This window comes from Diceros bicornis, chromosome 29 (genome assembly GCF_020826845.1).
Source record: "Diceros bicornis minor isolate mBicDic1 chromosome 29, mDicBic1.mat.cur, whole genome shotgun sequence".
Lineage (NCBI taxonomy): Eukaryota > Metazoa > Chordata > Mammalia > Perissodactyla > Rhinocerotidae > Diceros > Diceros bicornis.
Window position 1 is genome coordinate 13,487,425 of NC_080768.1, and position 25,655 is coordinate 13,513,079.

Here is a 25,655-nt window from a genome sequence, read left to right on the forward strand (position 1 = left end):
TTTTATGTGAAGGCAAGGTGATTAACTTCCATGCCCCACACAGTTATGAAGAGTTTTGATTTCTGTCATCTCTCTCTCCACTTTTCTGTGCACACATATGCTGAAATGAAATGTTTATTGTACAACAAAAGTAAACCACCAGTGCAATGCAAATGTGAGGCAAAGCTCAACTTCTTTTTTTCCCCCTGAAAAGAAAGGATTTCAGGCTAGGTAAATTTATGCGTCAGTGGCTTTCTTCCTTTTCCTTCTGATAACGTCTGATTGACGCCACAGCAGCATTCCTTGGAAAGAAATCAGAATGAATCCAGCAGCCTCATGTGGTTGGGCCTGAAAGTGTCAGAGCTTTATGACCACCAAGACCTGACGGATGCCACCAGCCACTGAGTGACATGTTACCTATCACTTAGAAGATCCATAGTGCAGTGTATTAATGTGCATAATTAGATATTGTGAAGTAAAATCAGAAGTAAAGATAGTTGTTTTTTCTTGCTCTCTCTTTTGGTATTTTTACATACTTAAAGAGACTATCCTAATGAAAATTGATTACCTCTGCCTTTTTTGAACATTGCTTGAGGCCAAATATTGTGATTCTGTATTGATCAGCCAAGCAACTCTCAATTATTCAAGTTGTGATTTATCCAAGACCCTTATTCCTCTTCATTGTTCTATTAACTTGTGCCCACTTGACTGCCTTTTAAAGGCTAAATAGAAATGGAGAGAGAAGGAAAGCTCAAATCAGTCAATTTTACCATGTTTTTTTTTTAAAAATCTACTGCTTCTGTTCAAAGGCATGTATAGGTGAAGAAGATAAAAACTACTAGCTAACATGAGGCCCTAACTCTAGGTAGATTCCAATTATTTATTCTCTCTCTTCCCTCATGATTATGGAGAGCTGAAGAGTGATTTATATAAATACATAATTGTATAGTTTTCTTTCAATGTTATTATATTATAAATTAATAGGGTATCATGTGACTTTTAACTATTTGGTAATACATAAAAGGATGCCAAAATTCAAAACTCCACAAAGACAGAAAAGATGAAATTTAAAGATGGGTCCTAGATACTATGCATACAAATATAAATTTGGAGTGTAGTATTTTCAGATGGCGTGGATTAAAGCTTATTACTGCACTGAGATTAAGCATCCTGATCGTCCTTGAGCCAACTTTGATTGAAGAAAAATGTCACATTTAGTTATTAGAGGGATGCATAACAATAGAAAAATGAGGATACTTTCTCCTAAACAAGGAGAAAGTATCAAGCTAAAAGTGAAAGAGAGAAATGTGCACATAGATAACTCACTAAGCTCGCCTAAAATTAAAGGACTTTGTGACTTGTTGGAAAGAAATGATTTTAGGGCTACATCCTTGAAATCCTGCCAAAGTGACGGTACCTAATCTATACGTCTCTGGGGAGGCATGTGAAATGGCAGAGACCAGTGGCAGTGATGATGGATTTTGTCTACTAAGTTATGGCCAATCTTAGCCTAACAGTGAAGATAATGAAAATGATGAGCTTTCAGTGTCGGGTTTAAGTACCTAGTCCCAGGTGAGAAATGAAAAGAGAGAGCTGTAGAAGTTGCTGCTTTTACCTTGAGCTACTAAGAAGGACGGAGGTACGTATACTACAGATGATGAAGAAAACCAGACTCAACTATGTAGGAGTCAGGAGCTGAGATCAGAGAGCATTTTGAGAAACAGGAGATGGTTGAATGTGACAAATGCTGGGAAGAGGTTGAGGGAAGATGAGGTTTGAAAATTGGACTGGCCCTTGGGCTTAGTTGTAATGAGGTCGTCAGAGAGCTCACTGAAGGTCAGTGTTTCCCCAGCGACAAGGGCACAGGCTGGACTAGATGAAGTTGAGAAAGGAGTCTTGTGAGAAGAATTGGGGGCAGTACAAGAAAACATAGTTTAGGAACCAATGTGTGACAAGGAATTAAGATCAAGAATCTACTGGTCAGATAATTTTATGGTGCTTTTGAAAATTTAACAAGGCTTTTAGGTTATGCTAAAAAAGTCTCTGGACTTGAAATGACTTTATTTGTACTAGAGATATACCTGGTATATAATTTCCACTGCATTTCATTTAATTCCTTATTTGTCTGCTTATCCTTAGGCAAAGAGCTCATAACAACTACTTCTAAGAAATCTCAAAGTAGCCCACATACATAGAAGCAGAGAGAAATTAAGGAGAGCAGGAGAAAGCAGGGAAGAGAGAAAGAAAAAGAGAATGGGAGATTGAGGAACACGCAAATGTATGTGCACACACACAGATGCACATAATCACACACACACACATGCACATACACACACAGATGCACATGACCACACACACACACATGCACACGCACACACATATTCACACCAGTAGGAAGAAGGGCAGAGAAAAGGACCAATGAGTTTGCTTTTCTATAAACTATGTTTATATTCATGACTATTTTCTGATTAAAAATCATAATTTTGGACATGGGAATTTGCTGGTTAATCAGCAGAGACATGTTTAATGTTGCTCACTTTATAATTTATCCTGTACAATATCATATTTGATAAAGCAAGCGTTTATAGTTGTGTTAAAAATTAATGATGAAAAGAAGGTAATAAGTCAGCATTGAGAGAGTTAATGATTAAAAAAAGACAACACTCTTTTAAAATGTGTAAGCAGGCATTAAATCTAAAACGCAGCAACTTTTAAATCATCCCTCTGTGCAGACACTATTAAAGGTAAACTTGTTTTCCAACTGGGGTAAGAGAGCATTGTGGAACATTCCATACTGTGGGAGGGCAGAGTTACATCGGGAGGCTATTATGGTCAAGCTAGCACCCAGAATTGATAAGTGTGAAATTATCAGCAACAGAACATTGGGGGAATACATTTTTGCATCAAAGGTGCCCTTTACTCCTCAACCAGAAAACCAAACTGCTGATTCAAAAGAGCAGACCACTTAAAATTAAGTGATTCTTCATCTGAAAACTCCATATGCTGTATTTAACTACCTATTTCTAGGGATTTGCCCTTTTTTAGTAGGAATCGCTTTTGATATCCTGGGGAAATTTTAGTGTTAAAGGTTTACATTAAACAAAAAGCAACTTTAGGATGTCTACGTTATTTGGAAACTATGTTTAATGCAAATTTACAGAAAGGATACATGTCACTGTGGGTCACTCCTGAATATTCTTTTTGGGCTTTCTCTGTTGGATATGCAATCTCAGCTAAATGTTTTGAAGAGGAGGAATCAAATAAATTGCCCTATTTTGGGTCTTTCTCATCTGTATACAGTTGTGCAGCTCTACTAGACCTGAAAATTGCCCAGAGACAAACTTGAAAAAAATAGAGTGCTTTTGAGGCAGAAAATTGCTTTTCTGCAGCATCGTCTAAAGGACAGGCGGTGACAAGAGAACAAGAAGTTGGCACTATGCAGTGACATTGTAAAGCATAGCTTCCATAACAAACAGGATAATTTGTTTTTATTTTCTTCTTTATTAGACCACAAAAGGATTCAGTGCAGTAACACTATGGCTTTGACTTAAACCCTTGAAAGCAGATGCACGATTAGATTTTTGAAAGTCCATCTTTAACCCACACATTGTGCTTAGTTTCTATGGAAAACAAATAGCTTAATATACTAGGTCATTCAGTATTTTTAAATTTCTTCTATAGCTGAAAATATTTGGGCTTTAGGATAAAATATAAACTAATTACAGATCGCCTTGGCTTTTGTATATATAAGTCAGTTCCTTAGTAGCATTTCAACAAGGCTTTTGAAGTTTAATATAAAAAAAAGTATTTTATGGATTTGGATTGGCCCCTTGATATTTTTGGAAGATTTTTTATGTGGTTTAATTTCCATTTTTATGGTGGTAGGAACGAAAAATGGGAGAAAATATGTCTTTTGTGTGTTAAGGGATTTGAAACTCCTTTGGGCCTGTTATCATGTTAATGAGACAGTTGAGAGATATCAGGATTTTGTGTATTAATCATAGCAGGCATTTGCACACCAAAACTGCTCATTTAGAGTTTTAATGGCATTAGCTGTGAATTTGCACAAAATTAACAAAAAAAATAAGCTCAACATTATGGATCCATAATACCAAATGTTTATTAAAATCTATTTAAAGTATAGTATGTACACAGTGAACCCTATCTAGGGATAAAATATTTCAGTTAAAAGTACACTTTTTTACAGTTTTGAAATATTTTGTTTCAATTGCTCGCACAAAGGATTTTCTACGTAGTTTTATACCTGATCAAGAGATCCATTCCAATGTTAATATTCTTTGATCTCAGTAATTTTTTTTTCAAGTTTAACAGAAGTCTTTCATATCTTTTAAGACCTGTTTCTTTCGTGCCATACTGATCCACAGATGTGCGCAGGGCAATCACACCAGTAGAGTTGACTAAGTGGAAATGAAGACCAGCTGGATAGTCTTCGCTTTTCAACTTTTACTAAATCGTTGAACTAGAAATTCTTAGAGCAGAAGGGACCTGAGAAATCATCCAGGCCTGCACTCACATTCCCTGTGAAGAATCACTCCCGTATAGGTAAAGATACTTACCCAAAGTTGACTTCATTTTCTCATGCTAAATTATAGTAGATGTAAGTACCAATGATCCCAATGTTTTTTCTTTCTTCTAAAATATCTATCATTTTTGCAGCACACATCTTTTTTGATAAAATTCATTCTTCTTTCATTCAACAAATATTTCCTGAATACCTACAAGAAATGGTGGTAGGCAGGACCTACAGACACTCTATAGACCCAGTCCACACTCTCATAGAGGTTACAATTTAGAAGAGCAGGAAATTAGAGCTCCTAATGGATAGCCTGGTTTATTTACCATACTCCTCACTATAGTGAGGCTGCAGCTGAGATGACCCACAGTAAGTATTTTGGCCAGTCACTCTCCTTGGGGACAATGCTGGCAAACTATTAGAATCATAGTCTTTGATCCTTCTTTTTCCATATTTTATTCTAAGCCACCCTCGCTTTTCTATTACAACAAAAAAATTACCTAAAACATATATCCTCAAATGGGGATAGCTTCCTTTACATCACTTTTTTCTATTCATCTTTCCTTGGCCCACACCCGAGCCGCTTTGTTGTTTGGAAGTCTAGAAGCATCTGAGTCTCATCATGCCTGCTCCATAGCCCATATCAGCAGGCACTGGATATGTGTTTGGTGAATGACTAGTGGTCATGTTTCTATTCCGACTCTTGAATGACAGCACCTAAGAGATAACTGCTTATCAGTGGGGCATATAATATAATTCTAAATAATTTATCTTTGTTTATAATGAGTCCACATTTTGGATGATAATTGCAATTTTTCCTATTTGATTGAACATTTACATCATTTCCCTGGAAATGTTAACAAGAGTCACCTAAATAGATTTTGCTTATGAGTTTCACATGGAATCCATAGTTAAACTATCCTGTAAAAGCTACTCTAGAATCACTGTAAAGTGACATCCAGCAGATGGGCCTCGTCTTGATTAGACACACAATGTGCTGAGATGCAACTGTCCCAAAGCTCCCACAGTCTCTGGCTGACTGACAGGTCACACCACCTCTGGCTGCCCACCTTTCCTGTGCCTGCACATGGTAGTTCTTATCCTCAGACTCCTTTGGTGCAAAATGCTCCATTATTTTCAATTTGTGCTATGCTCGTCTCCTGCCTCGGCCTATTAATTCATGCCAACCACAGGGACAAATGGGAGCACATGATTGCACACTCAGCATCAACATTGTTGAATTTCTATCGAGGATTCTGAGGACTTTGCCAGAAGTGTCCTCGGAAGACTTAAATGGTACAAGCGGCTCTCAGCTCACAGATTGGCCGTCTCTCGGCAGTATTTCCGACAGACATTCATGTAATAGTAACAGAAAAATCACACACTGGCTCTTAGTGATAAATAAACCAGTAACTTTTATGGAATATTTTAAAACACTAGTTCAAGAGTAAGTTATCTTTTTAAAGGCCTTACTGTATAGAACGACATTCTAGAAACCTTCACCTCTTGTCAATCTACACTTGATCATAATTATAAATCTACCAATAGAAAATACACTTTTGGGCAGGCCAGTGGCATAGCAGTTAAGTGCACACACTCCGCTGCTGGCGGCCTGGGTTCGGATCCCGGGCGCACACCGACGCACCTTGTCACGCCATGCTGTGGTGGCATCCCATATAAAGTGGAGGAAGATGGGCACGGATGTTAGCTCAGGGCCAGTCTTCCTCAGCAAAAAGAGGAGGATTGGCATGGATGTTAGCTTAGGGCTGATCACCCTCACAAAAAAAAAAAAAGAAAATACACTTTTAAATTGACTGAGAAGGTTTATTTTTGAATTTTAATTACATAAGAGGAAGGTAAAATCCACAATTATTTAAAACCCCACCATCTTACTTTCTTAATATTTTATATTGTGATTTTTACATAAAGGATAAAACAGTCGCTAAGATAATGACATTAATTTGATGAAAAAGAACTTAGGGAAAAATTTGTGCCCCGTCATCTGGATGGTGGTTTCAAGTTGTTCTCCAAAATCTCCCAGGGACTTAAAGAGAGGCAGGGTCTGAGCGGCCCAGGTCTGTCACCCCTGCCTCACTCTGAACTCGGCTGTTGTTTTATGTTTTACATCATTGGCTTCCTCATAACACAATGTTTGAGGAACGAGTTCTGCTGATAAGATTAAAGTTTGAAATTCAGTGTAGAGTTGCAGTACAAAAGATGACTGTCACAGGATAGGATCTCAAAGTACCTTCAAAATCATCAACAAAATTAAACAAGCATATTTAAATAGGAGAAAATACAAGGTTAATCTTTGCTGTTACGAATATGATACAGCAATGTAAGTATTAAGCATTTTAAAGTTCATTTTAGGATATAGTAATGTGTGCCATATGTAGTAATTCTCTTTACGCAGACTATTCAATTGAACAGATTGATTATCTAGTAATTCTAAATAAATGAATTTAATCAGTTATAGATTAAAAATCCTGTGTAACTTAGAAATAGGTCAAAAAGCAATAAAATATACACATAATTGTCTCTTTTATTAACGTACTTTACACATTAATTGCATGCTTTTTTAAAACTGTGCATTAAATTACATTTTTAAAATAAACAATATTTTTTACAAATTTTCTCTTTATGTAGTTTATACCATTTTGACAATTTTTTATTTAAAGTCCAGTTCTTCATGTTCCACGGTAATTGAAGTGTTGTCTCCATATCTGTTTCTTTATCAGATTACTATAGTGCTACCTTATAGATTAATTAATTTGATTTATATTAAATTTTCAGAATATTTTAAAATTCTGAGCAACTTTGCGTTACACTTTACGACTTTACTTCCTGAACCAACAGCTAAATATTCATGTCAGATGTTTCAAAACTTTTACAAATATTATGATCTTGGTGTTAATTATCTGAGGTATTTATTTAAGTGAATCTAAAAATGTGGGCAAATGCTTAATTAGGTTGAACATAAATATTACCCCAAAAGGTATATACAAATTTATAGGTATTATCCAGCTTTTCCTGCCTAAACTTGGTTTCCAAAAAGATTTGAGTGGACAAAGTAAAAACAGTAATTCCCATTTATCAATGACTGAACTTGTGTCAACAAACCAGGATTAGTGATAGTTTGGCTGCATTTCCAATTGGTCTTCGCCCAAGATGCCAGATAGAATTTTAGACCTACTCTCTTCGGAGGCAGATCATTGTTCTTGAACTCAACTTCTTGTCTCTGGTTTGGAGGATTTCCCACAACCTATATAAATGTCAAATAGTATATAATAGGTATATTATTTTTCTTTATATTTTAAAATGTATTAAAATTGGTCCTTTAAATATTTTTAATCCATTGGAAGTTTTTGAGACGTACTCTATAAAATATATTCTCTAATTAATACAATGGTCTTACTATTATTTGTTTCAGGCCTCTAACTCTTCTCTTGGCCTCTTCATACATGACAGATAAGTTGGTCTCTTACTTGAAATATTAAGACTGGTCAAAATGAGATCTTTTTACTTTCTTCTCAACTGATATGTGTGCCTTTTCATAATGATCTGTATTTTCAGCCCCCTTCTTCCTTTCTTTTCTTTTCTCTTCTTTTCCCCTCTCTCTATCTTTCTTTCTCTCTTTTGGTAAAATTGCCCCTCTGTCTGGCCCTGTCTTTCTATGATCTTGGATGCCCTCTTTCTTGCTTATTTTGGGATCTTATTCTACCAATTAGCTCCCTCTATGAGCCATCATTTCTGTCCTATGACGCTAACCTCCCACACTATTAAAAACAAGTCTGCATCATCAGGTTCAATGGCGAATCATTCAAAGTCAACTGTTTTATTACAGCAAATGTTTCCTGCGTGTTTGGAGTTTTGGGAACATTGATACTGTTTACTTGTAGTTTATGGAGACCAGATTGCTTCCAATCAAAAGGAAAATGACAGTATTCCAAATTTGCACACTTCTTGATAATTTTGATTTATATGATTTCATATTTTTTGCCCTAAAATAAACCCTTTGTCTTAAAATCATGAAACTAAGTAAATAGAACTAAATTTAAAAAATAAATCAGTTGAAATTATTTCAAGGAGTAAAAGAATACAAACAAAACTTTGGGAAAAAAATTTAAAGGAACCACCTCTTAAAAATGGCAAAATGGCTAATTAGCATTTGCACTGAACACTTTCTATCAGAACTTTACCTGTGCAGGGTCTGCAATTTTAAATGAGACTATGTTCCATCAAATCTAAGTACCTACACACACATTCAAATGTCCCTCAAAGTTTAATTAAACCAAAACAAAAACAACATGCTCCCTCCTTGAGTATTGCCTTACCTACCGGTTGCACTGTCCAATATGGTAGCCACTAGCCACCAGGTGACTATTTAAATTTAAACTTTAATTAATTAAAATTAAATAAAATTTAAAATTCATTTCCTCAAATGCGCTAGCCACATTTCAGATGCTCAACAGCCACCTGGGGCCAGTGTCTACCATACTGGAAAATACAGATTTATAGAACATTAACATCATTGTAGAAAATTCTATTTGACAGTTTTGCTTTAAACCTGTCAGAACCTCTACTTCCTCTTTTATATAAAATGATGATAAAAACTGGCTCAGAGAGTTGTTAGGGAGGTTATATGAAGACATATGCATCAAAACACATTGTCAACTAATATATATGCAGTCAAGTTTTTAATTATTTCCTCTGCCGTTTCTTAGTCTGAAGACTTTTCCATGATTATGGCTAGTCCTCAAATTGACAAGCAAATAACCCATGGAATAATGATGCACGAGATCGTATAAAAACTTGTTCTTCTGACTTTTAAATTATTTTTATGGATACTGTTTTGATAATCTCAATTATCTTTACCATTGCACTCACTTGCTCTCCTCAATCTCAAGGTGGTAGTCATTATCATTTTTTTTTCTTTTTATGAAATGTAGCTGAAAGTCCTAGAATAAACCATAGGGACCATAGACCATGATTTTTCTGAAGTATCTAAAATGATGTTTTGATGTTGCTTATCCTGAAAGCAAATACTTAGATACCATGGACTATAAGACCATGACAGTGTTAATTTGCCAGTGTTGTATCAGTGACCACTAACCATTTACTCTATAAGGCCAACTTAATTTACCAGTCTTTGCTTCCATTCTCACTTTGCCAAGAATGAAGAGGGGGAATCAATGTTTAGATTACTTTCTCACCAACACAGAGGAATCTAATCCAAAGAACCAAAGCCCAACCAAAAAACAAGATAAAACATAGCAACCATTTAACTTTTTATTGATTTTTAAAACTAGATGAATGGATTCTAAACTACCGAACCTTGACTTGGAAATGCTATTTTTTCACCATCCTTAATGAGAATTCTCACGACAGTGAATATAAAAGGAAGGAAGGAGGGAGAGAGGGAGTGAGACAAGAAAAGGAAGAAAGGAGGGAAGGAAGGAACAATAGAGGGACTGATGGGAAGAAGGGAGGAAGGAAAACAGAGGGAGGAAGAGGAGAGCAAAAGTAGCCAGAGTTGTTTCTAGAAGCCTCAAGGCTTTTAAACCAGTTCCAGCCAATCCCTGTCATGCAGGGTACAGCACTACATTGCCAGGACAAACTACGTTACTCTTTCAGTCTTTCGATCTCTCACTTCCACAGCTCTGAGTTAAGCTCTCAGAGTCAAGTACTCCGGAGGAGAGCCAGAAAATGTATAACAACTCTTGCCACAAAACAGCCCAGGAACCCTAAGAGTCAAACACAGCCTAAAATTAGCCTTACGGGTGCTAAATATCCTATCTTGGGCAGCCGCTTCTTCAAGTAGAAAACAAACATCGATTAAAGAACCTAATAGAATGTTTTGCCTTGATAATTGCAGAAGCTGTGGGGAAGAATACGCGTTCTCCAAATCAAACTTTGCTAAATGAGGGTCAGTAGCTTTAAGCTTTTTATAGTAGAAGCTCAGCCCTGCAGTAAGTGAATATTTTAACCACAAGAACACTGAAAATTCAATAATATATTCATAATTGCAATTCAGATAGTCAATAAACACTGTTACCTGAAGTACTAACTTGGAAGAAAACTTGATTGCCTAGCTAAAAACATTGTACCACGTAATATTAATAAACCTAACTACCGAACTCTGAATATAATAGGACAATTACCTCCAGGAAGCATTAGTATTCATTATACCCAAAACATTAGTTTGTGTAGACAGCTGCAGACACAATGCATGTAGTACAATTATAGTGCATCAGAGACATTCCATAGAACGTTATTTGAAATTTTCTGCATATCTTTGTTATCTGTCTCAGATATGTTCTTTTAATAATGCCCCAGCTAAAAAAGAAAAAATATATACTTGTGTATATGTATAGATAAAATATAGATGAGGAAACATAATTATTGAATTCTTAACGAAATGTGGTAATCTAGAGCATATGAGTTTATGCACAGATTTTTTTATTTTGTTGCCCAAATAAGAAATATTTCAGAGAAATAATATTTCATTGTAAAATAAATGTTAGACATTGGGAGAGCCTTATACTTGTCACTAAAACTTCAAGTATCTTCTTCAATTCTTTGGCTTCAATTTGGCCTAGCAGTTGCTTCTCTTTACTTAGTTATGTGTATTAATTTCAAAACATCATAAAATTACTAGGAAAAAAGGGAACCATTATAAGCAATCTTCTACAATAGAATGTAGCTTTAGAACTAAAAATTTTGGATGATGTTCAAAAAAGTACTAAATGCCATCCCTGAATCCTCAAGTATGTGTATTGCTTTTTAGGAATCAAACACATCCTAGGTATTACAAGGTATCACACAGAAATGACATCTTTCAAAGATTCTGAATAACTGATGAAACAATAAAGTGTCCCCAGATAAGTAAAGGACTGTTTAAAAGGGAAATGAAATAGCAGAGCATATTGAATGAAGATAGTAACCAAAGACAATGAATTTATGAGAAAGATCAAAGTTATATAGATCCCCTCCCTAACCTACTTAATGCTTAGTGCTAAGGGGTTTTGGCACTGACTGCGATTTAATTGAAATATCTTGCATTTTGCCAGTTGAAGGATTCCAGAATCCTAAATTTGCGAAGTTCATAAGATGAGTCTTCAATAAGGCCAAGAGCACTGATGCAGAAAATAACTGGCATAGAGAAATCAGACAAAACCAAGCTTAGTGTCAAGATTATTGGGAGGATGGCTATTAACTATGGTTCTTTGAATGAAGGAAAGAGGGAATGAGAAAGAGTATGTTTCTGTCATATTTAATTATGTTTAATTTAAATCAATTCTGCAGTTATTTTTATGGACTTTTAATTTGCATTTCTCGTCCTTTCAACCACTTCTTCCTCTTAGGAAGGAAAACCACATGAGCATCATAAATTGAGTTTAAAATATAAAATGCAAAATAAACATTATCCATTTTCATAGACAGCTAAAACAAATTGATTGGAATTTGTTTTTTATTCTGATTATAAAACCAATGACGTCAATTTTAAACAATTTGAAAAATACAGAAAAATGAAATTAAAAATTTCGAATCACTTGAATTTTGCCACCAAAGATAGTAATTGTGAACAGTTTGGTGAATTTCTAAGAACTTTTCTCTAGGCATATGTGTACAGTATAGGTTTATTTAATTTGTTTATTTAATATCATATTTTGAACATTGTCCAATGATATGAAGCATTCTTGAATGATTGTTACTAATATTATTGCCTGCATAATTTATTTAGCCAATGTTGGAGAATTAGATAATTTCTAATTTTTTTACTCTTTAAGTAATTCTTCAAAGCGCATCTTATAAATAAAATTTTTATAACAATTTAATTTTTATATTTTTTAATTGAGGTATAATTGACATATAACTTTATATTAGTTTCAGGTATACAGCATAATGGTTCAATATTTGTATATATTGCAAAATGATCACCACAATAAGTCTAATTAACACCCATCACCATATATTGTTAAAAATTTTTTTTTCATGTGATGAGAACTTTAGGGATTTACTCTCTTAGCAACTTTCAAATATGTATGCAATATAGTATTATTAACTATAGTCACCATGCTGTACATTATATCCCCATGACGTATTCATTTTATGACTGGATATTTGTGCCTTTTGACCCCATTCACCTATTTCGAGCAACCCTCCAACTCCCCACCTCTGGCAACCACCAATCCGTTCTCTGTATCTGTATCTATGCGCTTGGTTTGTTGGTTTTTTTGGATTCCACATATAAGTGAGTTCATACAGTATTTGTCTTTGTCTGACTTATTTCACTTAGCATAATGCCCTCAAGGTCCATCCACGTTGTCGCAAATGGCAAGATTTCATTCTTTTTTATGGCTGAATAATATTCTGTTGTATGTATATACCAAATTATCTTTGCCCGTTCCTCCATGGATGGACACTTAACGTTGTTTCCATATCTTGGCTATTGTAAATAATGCTGCAATGAACATGTGGTACATATATCTTTTTGAGTTAGTGTTTTGTTTTGTTTTGGTTTTTGGATAAATACTCAGAAGTGGAATTGCTGGATCATATGGTAGTTCTATTTTTTATTTTTTGAGGAACCTCCATACTGTTTTCCATAGTGGGTACACCAATTTACATTTCCACTACCAGTGCACAAGTGTTCTCTTTTCTCCACATCTTTACCAACAGTTGTTATTTCTTGTCTTTTTGATAATAGCCATTCTAACAAGTGTGAGGTGATATCTCATACATTTCTTTTGAAAGAAATATCCTGGCAGGATTAAATAGACCCCACCATTGTTTAAAAATGCAATTATATACAAAATGAGTAAATATATCCAACAGGATTTTATAGAAGTTACTAGAAGAGAGGAAAAAATGATTCATCATATTCTAATGGACCTTTGAACACATTTAATGGAGGAAAGTATCTACTTACTGAGCTCATCTTTCATCTTTGTTATTACACGCAGTTCATTCCTTTATATTATTGAGTAGCATTCTATTATATAGTACAATTTGTTTATCCATTTATCTGTTGCTGGACATTTTGGTTTCCAGTTTTGGGCTATTATGAATGAAGTTGCCATGAATACCCTTTAACAAGTCTGTTTGTGGACATATGTTTTCATTCTTCTGGGATGAATACCAAATGTGGAATTGCTTGCTCGTATGATAAGTGCACATTTAACTGCATAAGAAACTGCCAAATAATTTTCCAAAATGGAGGTCTCATTTTACATTCCTACTGAAGCTGTTATATATATTGACCAGGCTATGTGTATATAGACCTTTACAAAGCAAAGGAACTGGTTAACAAGTTCTCACTGTCAATATTTTCAGACAGCTATTTTCCAACTGAGGAATATCATTGTCTTTTACACTTTGAAACCTAGTCTAACCACAGTTGAATCCTATGATAGTCCTTTAAAATTAAAATGAAAAGAGAAAGAGAGAGAAATGTATATAATTCCAAACTTCATATTGGTTTGGCTTCAATGGAACTATCTTCAAAATCATCTTTCCAATAAAGGATTAAGTTAGTTTAGGCAGAGTATTTTTCTCCCAATAAGAATTTCACGTCTCTCCCTGTCATAAGGAGAGCACTGGAAAGAAAAAAAGAGCTTGGATTCTAATCATTTTTCTTTGACTATCTGTGTGGCTTTTGATTAAGCAATATAACTGTTCAGGAGTCTGTTTTTCTCTCATGGAACAAGGATGACGGCCAATCGTTTAACCTCTCTGGCCTTCTGTAATGTTTATAAGATGAGCACATTCCTTCAACTGTATGATATGATTTTAATTTTTTTATAGATTTTGTTTGTTTCTAATTTAAATCAAATTCATTATTTTTAATTAACTCTTCATTATTTCTTTATTAAAAAAAATGGAGATTTTAAATAAAGACAGCTTTGTAGTAAACCCACACCCTGAGTGAAAAGATATGCAAATAAATAACTGAGTTGAATCACGCATAATTTTACGTTTTTGATTTCCAAGTTGGCAAAGTGAGGCATAAATCAGAGCAGAAACTTCTCAACAATGTTTCTCTTGGGCTTAATATTGTTTTCCAGCAAACTTAAAGATATTTTACCTTCTTTTAGTTCCTTGGAGCTTCTAAGGAGAACATATATGCGACAATCTGTTCATCAGAACATACAGAGAAATTCATCTTCTCTGATATTTGATTTCTGCTATCGTGCAGTTCTTCTGGGTCTAAGAATGGAGATGTGAATGATTTTCTCTATAAATTTACTGATGAATTTTACAATAGCTCCCATGTCTTCATTTATATTTCTTGGAAATGTCTGCATTTCATTTACGGTCTAAGGACATTATAAACATAATTAATATGCAGGTACAAAGATGAATACAAGACAATAGCCCCACTCACTGCCATTAAATTAGGAAGTAAATACTGAATAATAGATTAGAAAAGTAAACTAATAACAAATTTTCTTCAAAATACTTGAAGATAAAAATGGGTCTCTTACAAATGATATAAACCAGAAGATACACATTCTGTTTTATGCATTCTGTATGTTCTATATTTTCTGCATGTATTCAGAAAATCACCCATTCTATGTTTTAGGTTTTCCAATTTCAAATAAGTTTATTATATTTAATGCATGGAAGTGCTATAATGACTAAAATGAGATGATATGATTATAGTATCTAATAAAGTATTTGGAGTAATTATAGCAACTACATAACATTTAGATCCCATATGTTATAGTCTCACTGGGCATCTGAGGCAGGGATGCCCTCTCAAATGTCACATTGATGGGGTTGTATTTTCTAAGGCCAAAATCCTTCCGGGGAAAAGAACTCACACCCTCCCGAGATATAGCTATTAAATTTTAAGATAGCATTTACTGGGCCGGCCCCGTGGCTTAGCAGTTAGGTGCGCGCGCTCCGCTACTGGCGGCCCGGGTTCGGATCCTGGGCGCGCACCGACGCACCGCTTCTCCGGCCATGCTGAGGCCACGTCCCACATACAGCAACTAGAAGGATGTGCAACTACGACGTACAACTATCTACTGGGGCTTTGGGGGACAAAAAGGAGGAGGATTGGCAATAGAAGTTAGCTCAGAGCCGGTCTTCCTCAGCCAAAAGAGGAGGATTAGCACCGATGTTAGCTCGGGGCTAATCTTCCTCATAAAAAAAAACAAAAAAAAAGAATGATTAAACTGAATTTATGTCTAAAAAAAAAAATATAGCATTTACTTTGTGTTTATAGTATCCTCAAAGGGATACAAAACAATTTTAAAGTCTTACTTGTATTTTCAAGTTTCTTACTATCTGTTTGAGGAGATAAGGTTAACACACGTGAAAGAAGCTGAAGACATCAGTCCATAGATGTAACCAGACACTACATCTTCTGTACAACACTAAGCATAATGGGACTTTAAAAGAGAAGAGAGACCTACGGGGACTAGAAGCAGGAGGCTTCATGAAGAAGATGGGCTGGAGGCAAGACTACAAGGAAGCCTTTTCCTATTGAAAGAAAATTCAGAGAGGCAGAATTAATAAGGTAAATACAGTAGGAAATATCAGAAATATTGACCGAAAACAGGGTTTTATGTCAGCAAAAAGGTGAAAATCAAGTTGCATAGTTAGAATGGGACCAAACTGAGATTCTGGAATATATATATTGAAATATACATTCAGTCATTAAGAATTCTTAAAGCGATGGGAATTTCCCAGTCAAATGGAATTTCTTTGGGCTTAGCGACTCTAAGAAAACTTGTATAAAATAGTATATCACCATGTATAGCATCTATTTTCTATGGGCAACATTATTCATAATGTTCCTATGGATGAATGCTGCCTATTTTTCACAATGCATATGAACATTTGTCTTTAAGAGAAGGTAGGCCAAAAGATAGCAATATTAATGCCGTGTTATAATTCATTTCTATACGCACAAGATAAATATTTCTAATAATGAAAATATGCAGAATTAGCCATTCCAACAAGCTTGTATCCATAATGATATTTAGTGGGTAGAGAAATGCTATAGTAAACAAGAATTTCCTTTCTGTGTTGTGCTAAAGCTCCCAAGCTTCAGAGTGGTCATTTTATTAAACATCCAAGAGGAACATCTGAAGGACAAATATGTGGTATATAAGAACAAAAATATCAAGGTGATTTTTCCGTCTTCTTTTTTTTTTCATATATACGTTGATAACTAACTGGAGACAGAGCCAAACAACCTCAATTAATTCAGGACTGTTTGGCAAAATTGGTACTCCCTGCTGAGAAGAGACCCAGATCTGAGCTAAGCAAAAGGTCTGAATTGGCTCTTAATAGTTAGAGAGATGTGCTTCCCCAGATGAATATTACTGCCATTACCTGCATTGCATTCTGGGGCAGCTAACATTGCAAGTTGCTGGTATCATACTCCGCTAGTCAGTAAAGAAAGACCAGTGTGCAACCTTTCCCCTAAATTTAAGAAAAATCTGGCCATTGCAGATTTGAGACTTGTATATGTGTTTGTGTGTGCGTGCATGTGTGTTTCTGTATGGGATTTATTTGCTAAGTTGCTGAGTCTGATCAAAAAATTCCATGAATCTTCAGCTTTGCTTTTGTGTGGGAATGTGGACACTCTTAAAGTTTGTAGCCAGGGGCATGCTTTTCCATTATCCATTTGTGTTAAAATCTGTTAAACTTGACTTCACATCTCTTAAGGCCTTCCTTTTTTTCTTACTCTTGGCAATTCAGTTTCAACTATTTTGGAACCAAAGGTATAAGAAATTTTTAAAAAATGGTCTTGAATTTTATTCAAAGATAAGCAAATATCTTAATGAGAAGCTAAGAAATCGGTAGGTCTGGATCAATTTAAAGACAAGGCTATTAGCTCATTTTATTCTTATTATCACATTGAAATAATAATTTGTTGGAATTTATTACAAAAACTGGATTTTCATTCATAATCAAGAATCTAAGAGATTGCTCTTTGGTGAGGTAGTCAATAAACCTTGCAAGCCCTTCATCTTTTCTTTGATAGAAGTAATTATTTCATTAGCATGGATATTTGTAAGTTATTTAAGAAGCTTTTTGGGTAAAGAATTTTTAGGGTAAATAAGGTTTTTTAAAAAAATAAAATTTTTCTTCAAATAAATTCTTCTAATGCTTTATGCTTTAATAATCTTAAGAAATCTTGTGTATTTGAGTAGTGTTAGAATTTTAACTGAAATTATTTTCAGTACTATAAAATGGAGCATTCCTTACCTTTTCCAATTCTTACAACTGAATGTCAGTCTGGATGCTTCCTCTGCCCCTCCATAGCCCTCCAGGCAACATATGTTATTAAACCACAGACGGTCACCAGGGAGAGCCGTGAACATGTGGGAAATTAGGGTTCCTAAGTAGAGAGAAGTTGGTAAATCTATAAAACTGTGGATAATCTCTCTCTTGGGCCATCTCTCTACATTAAATTATCCCTGTTAACCAAAATAAACTTAAGGAATCATTTCATGGTTAATGTGCTTTGATATATTTTGCTCAATTGTGGTCAGGAGGTCTGGTTTACATTTCTATAACAAATGTTTTCTCTTGGTATTCAATGCTATTGATTTTGTGGGCAAAGGGATGTGATCAATGAAGTGACAGTTGCAGCCTAAAAATGACTGGGGCAAGAAATATAGTAATGATGAGCTAACCTCAAAAGGCTTAGCTTTGAGATGCTTATCTGGACCTCTTGCTTTCTCAAAATTGGGAGGGAATCCTGAGAGAGCTACTTATTGCAAGGATTGTGTTGACACATGCTTAATGTCAGATCAAAAATACCATAAGAGCAACTTTTCTACTGTATTTTAGCTGAGGGGCTATAAACTCTTAAAAGGCATCATAAAAAAATGAAATAAACTTATATTTGTTATATAATGGAGAGAGGTAACACTGAGAGTTCTTAACCTCAAGTTCAAGTTCTGTGAAAAGATCAAGTTACATTTCTTACTCATTTTCAGACATAAATGTGGCCATTCAAAAATTAAATTTCCTCTACTGTAGAAATATTGGTTGACAGACGTATTTTGTCTGTATCTACATCTATAGTCAAGTTTATACAATGCCCATTTTATGCTCATGTAATTCTTTACTGTGTTTTATGTTCATAGAATTCTTTTAAAACTATTTCATTCATCGAGCAGATACTAACATGCTACTGTGTTAGGTAGGTACCATGCTAGGTGCTAAGGATTAAACTGTAATGACTTATATATGATACTTTCCTTTAAGATATCCCGTAGTCTTTTTATCCATGCACACTACATTGAGATGTGTTGACCAAAACAAGTGGAATCCATGCAAGAATAGGACGGGCAGCTTTATATAAGTGAAGAAGGCCATTAGGAAAGCTTCCTGAAGAAGTACTATCTGAGATTAGCATGAAAATTTGAATAGAAGCTTATTAGATAAATAAAAGGTACAGGCAATACCTACAAAAAAGCTCAAAGAAGAGAAGTCTCTTTGCAGTTTTACCATAGGGAGCTCAATAATCCTAGATGATATAGGGTGGCTTGAGAAAGGGAGAAATTAGGCTAAAACTGGGCCCAAGTAAGCTCATGCATGGTGTAAAACATCCTACTAAGGATCTAGACTTATATGCAGGCAATGGGCCATTACTAAAGGATTTTAGGCAAAAGAGAAAGATAGAGCTAGACTTGTAACCATAGGCGAGCTGATCTGAGTGTACTTTCAGCCAAAGAAGCAATGATGACTTTTATTGTATATCTCTATCTGTACCAATTTGCTTAAAAGTATCCTTGGAACAGCTCTGAGAACTGGGGCTTCTAAGGCAACTGAAACATTAATAATAATTTTGCTTCCAGTGATATTTTTACAATGTTTTTGGAAAATATGAGCAATTTGACAAACTACATAAATGCCCCTTACACATGCCCATTGGATTAAAAATGCTGCATGAAAGAGTTAAATATTTCTCATACTAATCTTGTTTACTTATTTTAAATATAGTGGACTTTTACAATTTATTAGATGATACTCTTATGACATGAAGAGATACTAGCTAGTGTATTATCAGACTACATTGAACACCCTAGAAAGTTAGGCTTATCACAGACAAAGGTATGTAAACATGGTATCTATCCCATAACATTAAAAGATACAGCAGGAAAGAAGGAATTTTTTAGTCTAACATATTTGTTTAAAACTATGAAACATGTGCCTTTGGATATGTGTCTTATAAATTGCCTTTTCTCATAAATAAGATTTAGTAGTATTTTTAAAAATGGACTATTGATCAGCTGAACAAAAAAAATTCCACTTATGAGCTTCGTGTCTAATATCATCTCATTTCAAAATTAAAGATTTTTTGAGTATTATTTAGATAATTCATTAATATGAAAACTGAACACTTGAGACTGCGGGCAGAAGAATGCCTTAGGCAGCCAAGCATATCAAAATATAGTGCACAGAGAGACTTTTACTACTCCTGCTATTTAAAGACCTATTTTCATGAGCTTATTAGCTACTAGTGGTCCCAAAGGAGAAATACAATTAAAACTTAATCATACCAAAAGCTGGGATTCTTCTGATTCAGTGAACTTGTAATCTATTATATTTAGTAGTTTACTTGTAAGTGTCTGAACACTGAGAATGAGAATCATATAAATGGACTTCATTCTGTCGTGGTACAGCTTCTTTGAACTCACATCACAGGATTTGCCTTTTCTGTGCCTCTCCCCCTCCTTTTTTACACTTTTCAGGGTTTCTAGGTTGTGGCATCTCTTTTTTCTTTTGTGAAAGCAGAGTAGCTTCCATTCCCTTAAACTATCATATTATACCATTTCCTAGATCTCAGATATGAAATCAAATCCTTATAAAACAGATGATGCTGAAGAATTTGAGCCCACATTAGCAAGTCAAGTAAAGAGTTTAGACATATGTAAAAACCACACTCAGAAGATCCTGTATTTGTCCAGGAGCTCAGAGGTGAACAGGGAGATTTTATTACTCAGTACAAAGATGACTACACTGTTTCATTTACAAATATTGATGCTCATGCATGTCCCTACCCTACCTCCACACCCTCCCCACTGCTTTTGTTATGGGATAGTTTGAGCTTCCTTAAAATCGTGTAAAATAGAAACCAGCAGTGAGAGAAAGATTGACATCGCATCCTGTAGTGAAGAAGTGTTTTCCACTGTTTTCATTCAGGGGCTGCTCAGGTTTGCTGCTGCAGAAGGAAGCCTGGTTAGAGCATATGAGGCATGACAGGAGACACTGGGCAGCCAGGGATTCTGCTGGTCCTATAGCCACTTCCCAAGTCATCTTCTGTGTGCCACTTCCAAGGGGACATTGACAACCAGCTTTGTTGGCAGCTGGTGCCACAGAGGCAGTCTTTCCTTATCCAGGAGAGAATCAAGACCTTCAGAAAGGAAGGGAAGGATTGAAATGGTTTGTGTGTCATTTGGGAACAGAACTTGATACTCATGCGAGCACTTCTCATTCCATACTTCTTTTATTTTGAGGTCACGGGTTTTGGCCAATGAATTTATTTCAAAATGAGGCTCTGTGTGTATTTGAACTTTGATTCAAATTGGAATTATTTTTGTGTTCCCTCTTGTCTTTCTGTGGGGAAATAGAACAAAGAATGCTGGAGCAGAGTGTTCTCTCTACCAATCGAAGATTCTCTCTCATAATTTGGACTAAATTAAATCAAGAGAAAAGACCAGGTTCTGTGGCCATAAAAGAGGATTTGTCACTAAGCCTATATAAGCCACATTACTGATGGCCTAAAGGATCTCATTAGTGCTTGTTTTTAGGTAGGGTCTGCCAGTAGTTCTCTAGATAAGTGATTTTATTAGGCAGAACATAGCACCAAGGAGTTTTCCGGGATTCTCTTGCTTTACTGTCTCATTCTTTCTAATTTCCACTTCTCCCCTTTGGCTTCTTTTTCATTCTTGTCATCATATTTTGCCTATTCCATCTTGCGTTTTAACATTTGACGAGTTTTGCCATTCAGAGTTGGAAATTCTTCGATCTACTTTGAGGTCATTGGGACAAATTGTCACATATAAATCTGCAATTTTTAAAAAGAGTGAGTGCCAACAAAATTATCCACCAGTACGGACGTGGTCCATTGTCTCCTTCCAGTACAAGAGAGCTAGCAGTTTCCCACTGAGGCCCAGATCTCTTGTCTTGTTATACAGCCCTAGAATTCTCCACCACATACTGTAGGCAAATTTGTTCTGACAGAGACACAACTGGGCGTCAATATAACTTAGGTATTTACAGATCAAACTTGCACAAGAGGAAAAAAATCTCCATTCATTCCACTCACATTGATTAATTACCTACTGTGTGCTAGACACTCTTCTTGGAACTTGGGAGATTCCTATGAACAAAACAAAGACATATGCCTTTATGGGGATTACATTTCTAGCAATAAATAATAAACTACTTAATATATATATATAGAAAGAGAAAGAAACGAATTTTTCATGGTGAAACATAATTCTATGGAAAAGGGAAAAATAAGAACAAGGTAAAGAGGTTTGGGAGTTTTCAGGACAGAGTAGAGGGCAGCTCTGTCTCTTCCCTTAACCTGAAAGCAAGCCTTCTCCACTCTGCCGTCTGATGCTCTTGGCTAAACCTCTTCTCCTTTACATATGTAAGTCCACTACCCAACGGGTCCACTACCCCAGTAGGGTTCACTATTTCACTGCTCTCAAGGGATGTATGACTCAGATTCTAGCTCTCTTCCTTGCTTGGGGTCCTGTAAGAATAACACACACTCTTTTTTTGGTAGTTTAGTCCTTTGGTGCATGGCCAAAGACAAGGATGAGAGCTGGGGAGTTTGAGGTAGGGTCCTCGTCCATGATATCACGAGCAAACAAGCCCCAAATGTGAACAACTCACGTTCTTGTTGTTTATCCACAAAGAGCAACTAAATGGGAAATGGCTTGTGTAGAAAGCTTTAATTGTTGCTCCAGACAAAAACAGGGAAAACCATGTACCGACAAATAGTTAAGACTGGTGCATGTCTATTCAATAACACTTATAGAGTGCTAATTAATGACTGGACAATGTTTTAAGCATCATTTCCTACATAAACTCATTTCACACTCAAGATAATGTTTAAGAGAGTTTCTCCTATTGTCTGCATTTTACAGGTGAAGGATTTGTAGGTGAAGCATTGACATTAAGGCCCGTATTCTTGAGCATTGATTATAGAAATCACTATTTTGTCTTTTTTGTGTTTAAAATGAGACAAATGGTACTTTCCTCACATATATTTTATGAGGCTCAAATAACATCCTTATTCAAATGGCCTAGCTTATTGTCTGAACCATGGTAGTTATCCTCCAAAACTTTACTAGCTTTCCCCCTTTCTAAATATTCAGATTATATGATAGAATTAGATTCTTTTGTTCTCCTATGCTGTAGTTATACCAACTTCCAATTTATGGTGCGTGCAATTTATTCCATCTTATTAATTAATGATCTTTGAAGCAATATCCCAATTTATATGAAATAAAAAATAATATAGCAAATATTCACACAGTATTTCCTATATTCTGGGTATTGTTCTAAAATCTTTACTTATATTAACTCACTTTAATCTTTTTAATAGACAATACTATCGAAGTCCTCCTTATGCAGACAAAGAAACCAAGGTGCAGAGGCATCAGACCACTCGCCCAAGGTCTAGTGTGGTGAATACAGAGCCAGATTCAAATGCAGGCTTTTGGGTTCAGAGTCTGTGCATCTAAGTACTACATGGATCTGCTTGTGTATATTTATACTTAGAAAGAAGAGCAGTTTAGAAAATTAAGCTTCATACTGGTGAAAATTTGAAGGTCTGTTCCCTGGTTTTGGACATTTTGGGATTTTTATGTATGTAAACAATGCTGAAGCCAGGAGCAGTGTCAAGCACTCAAAGATCAATATCTCTTTATCAGCTAACTCTTCCTTCCAATCCAAAATGCTGGCTCCTTGATGCCACTCTCTGGTAACACATTTTAGCCACATGTCAAGAGTCGCTCTAGAATCCCCCAAATTTGGAAGGATCACAGTCATGCAAACAACCTAATTAGCAATGACTCAGCTCTGAAACCTGCTAACCTAACGACAAATTATAAACCTCTTTAGGTCTTGGGTTGGTTTTTTTCATAAATTAAAACTCGATTGTCTAAATCATATTAACTTTTGTGAAAAACTTGATCTCAGGTTATTATTTGTGACATACTACGAATTTGAAAATTATATCAAACTGCTCCTGGAAAGAAATATAATTAAAAGGCTTGGAAAACCTTTTAACTTTTAGTAATTGTAATCAGTGATACGTTTCCAGCAGCACATTTTTTCCTTCAAGCTGTTTACAAAGGAATTGTACTGAAACCCACTTCATTCTGATCTGTTTTTCCATTTTAACGCTATTGAAACAGCATCTGTTCTCAGCTAGTTGGGGACAATCTAACACAAGTCTTTTATAGATATAAAAGATTACCTATTATCTCCTTCTTGCCTTCAGACATTTAAAAAATACATAAACATTGAAAATGTTCAAGTGCCCGTTTAGACATTATTACTGAAAGTGAGGTAGTGACAGGTATTTCATGCACTGCATCTGACATGTTACAAAATTCTTAAACTTCAGATTTGCAGGTAATCTTAGAGGGCAGGGGAGAGGTTAGTATTTTTCTGTCTGCTTCCTTTTAACTGAGAAGCATAAGAGGGAGGTAAAATGGCAGGGACTTGATTAGTTACCGTAAATATTCGAACCTGGAGGTTATTTGAGATTTATCTAATCTAAAAGGGTCAACACTCTCTGAAAACAAATTAGGAAAAACAGTGGATATTTTCCACTTCTGATCATCTTTTCTTTTGGAATCTTTGCCAAGAGCCATAGGATGTGACACTCCAGGCAGTAGCAAACAGAGATTTCTTGTCATCTCCACGGACTCGCGTCATCCTCCCTAGTCATCACTGCTTCTCATTAACCTCAACATCTGATGGGTCTATGGATGCTATTGGTAGTGGCGATGATCCTAAGCACTCATATTTGCTGAATGCCTGATATGTACCAGGCGCTACCTTAGACACTTCACAAATGTCACTTCAGTTAATATCAACAATTGTATAAAACAAATATTACTAATATTCTCATTTTACAAGTGAGGAAACTGAGGTCTAGAGAGGCAAGTCACTAGCTTAAGGTCACTTGGCAAATATCAGCCCGGAACACAATCCTGGTCAATTTGACTTCAGAAGTCAAGTCCTAGCCACTGAGCTATTTTGATGGGATTATCCTTAAAGCCATCATTAAGGCTTTGCACATGGAAGCTTATTTCTATAGCACTACTTAATATAATAGTATTTGAGAAATCTCCCAATTTTTCCCCCGTAAAACATGAAATAAAAGTACAGACATATTTTTATTCAATCAGGAAAAATAATGTTCACTAGATTGTTGGTGTTTCCATGAAGTCATTAGAGGTCTTTGATAAATTAGCTATTGGGATATTTTTATTTATTATTTTCTCTTCTAAAGTGTTTTAGCTCTGCTCTAATATGAGGAGAGCTGTTGTAGACATAATATCTAAGATAACACCGTGAACCAGGCAATGAATAAATATATCTCACTCTAAACCATATTTATTTCCTGATCGGCCATAAGGAGTGGGAGGGAGTATTAATTTCCCAGGGCTGCCATAACAAATTACCACAAATGTGGGGGCTTAAAACAACAGAAATTGATTCTCTCCCAGTTCTGCAGGCCACAAGTCTGAAATCAAGGAGTTGGCAAGGCCACATTCCCTCCCAAGGCTCCAGGGGAGAATGCTCCCTCGCCTCTTCCAGCTTCTGGTGGCTCCAGGAGTTCCTTGACTTGCGGCTACATAACTTCAATTTCCGCCTCCATGTTCACAGGGTCTTCTCCTTCTCCCTGTGTCTTCTCCTCTTCTCTGTGTGTCTTTTATAAGGTCATTTGTCATTGGATTTAGCACATACGCTGAAGAAACCAGGATGATCTCATCTTGAAATCCCTAAATTAATCACATCTGCAGAGACCCTTTTTCCAAAAATAGTGACATTCATGGGTTCTGGGAATTAGAACACAGACATATCTTTTTGGGGGACGACTATTTACCCAACTACAGTGAAACATAAAATTTGAAAT